Source organism: Branchiostoma belcheri, unplaced genomic scaffold (genome assembly GCF_001625305.1).
Source record: "Branchiostoma belcheri isolate BF01 breed outbred unplaced genomic scaffold, Haploidv18h27 scaffold22, whole genome shotgun sequence".
NCBI lineage: Eukaryota > Metazoa > Chordata > Leptocardii > Amphioxiformes > Branchiostomatidae > Branchiostoma > Branchiostoma belcheri.
The window spans coordinates 1,660,782-1,662,554 of NW_017803713.1; the positions used below are offsets into that span (position 1 = coordinate 1,660,782).

The following is a 1,773-nucleotide window of genomic DNA, read 5'->3' on the forward strand; positions in this document are numbered from 1 at the left end:
TGTGCCTCCATTAGCTAGCCATGTCGGAATATCCTACGTTCTCTCCCTCTCACCTCTGCTTGGAGAGTAAGCACGAATCTATTCATCAGGAAAGAAAGAACAGCGCGGTCCTGGTGAGGTCAACAACCCCTGGCCCTGACTAGACGACAAGCACAAATCCGCTTCAAGATGCGTTTGATTTAGCCTGTGTATACAAGCTCTCGGCTGGACGTTAAACAACCTAGGGCGGCGGCCGCCAGGAGCGCGATTTAGTCAGGCTACGTTTGATTCAATGCTTCGAATCCACTCTCCCCGCACAGACCACCCAACCGTAGTTGGATCTCTCCTGAAATAAACACAGTGCGGTATCATCAGCCTGTATTGTGTCTATGCTTTCACCGGGGCAAAGGCACGTTGACTTTTGGGATATCAGCACGATGTAGTACCAGTTTTTCTTGATATAAACGCAATTGCACAGCATTATTAATAATAAAGAAGAACGATGTGCAGTTATCAACTGATAAGGGGTACGGGTGATGGATAGCTTTGTAAACGTTTCCTGCTTGTAGAACTGCTGTTACAAAATGCAGTCATGACGATCAATGGAAAGTAGATTTGATGACGTTACACTTGTCGACTCACACTTTCAGTGACATTTGTTGCTTATATAAAGAAGTTTCAAAACATTTCGTGGTTTAACGTAGCATATAACTTCCGATGCAGTAACTCCGGATCCATGAACGTTTAAGTTATGTCGACTTTTATGGTTGTGTAACAGTGTGTAACTATCCCTCGTAGTGCTGTAACATACGTATGACTAGTGAATTTGGCCTAATTGGACCATTATCGGACCAGGACAGACCTGGCCGAGATGTCCGCTGCAGAGGAAGGTACCGGGACTCTCCGCTCGCAGGAGTTCTACGAGCCGTTCCACGCCGAGAAGATCCTGGTCGGGGCTGAACGAGCTGCGGGCCGACGGGAACTTCATCGACGTGCTGCTGCTAGTGGGCGGACAGACCCTGCCCTGCCACCGGGCCGTGGTCGCCTCCTGCTCCGCCTACTTCCGTGCCATGTTCTACACCGGCATGAAGGAGAGCCGACAGGAGGTTATACAGGTACCGGTACCTTGGTGATTCCTGATTGATCACGGTGACTTAGGGTATTGTGCAAACTGTCATTGGGATTTCAATCACATATAGTATGTAATGACAAGTCAGTGATTATGTGTTAGTCGTATATCATTCACTATCATCATTAACTATGTCTTTCCTGGTGGCACCGATATGACTTATTGTTGAGGATGTCACCACTGTGCCCTGTAATGTGAATGTAGATAATGATGTACATGTAACAACAGAAACATTGACGATTTAGGCCGAAAATGGCACTGCTCGCAATGCATGTTTGATGCATTTTTTTTCATGTCTTGGTCTAAGTAAGCAAAAATTTTCACATTAAGAGTGGTAGCCGGGTTTAACAAAAGCTGTCCATAACAGGTAGACGGGATCTCGGCTGATGCTCTGGCCTGCTGCTGGATTACGCTACACGGCACGACTCGTCATCACGCAGGAAAACGTCCAGCCGCTCCTGGAGGCCGCCAATTTCCTCCTGTTTTACGAGGTGAAGGAAGCGTGTGTGTCCTTCCTGTCCAAGGAGCTGGATCCGTGCAACTGCCTGGGGATCCACCGCTTGGCCAGGATCCAGGACCTGGATCGCCTTGCGGACGGCGCCCAAATCTTCGCGCTGAACATTTCACAGAAATTTCCGTGCCAGGAGGAATTCTTTGAGCTCTGC

At 48.4% G+C, this 1,773-nt stretch overlaps 1 pseudogene; it reads left to right on the top strand.

Annotated features, from left to right (window-relative positions):
* Positions 1–715: 715 nt before the first annotated feature.
* The window catches only part of LOC109470128, a 2,434-nt pseudogene continuing 1,376 nt past the window's right edge, over positions 716–1,773 (top strand).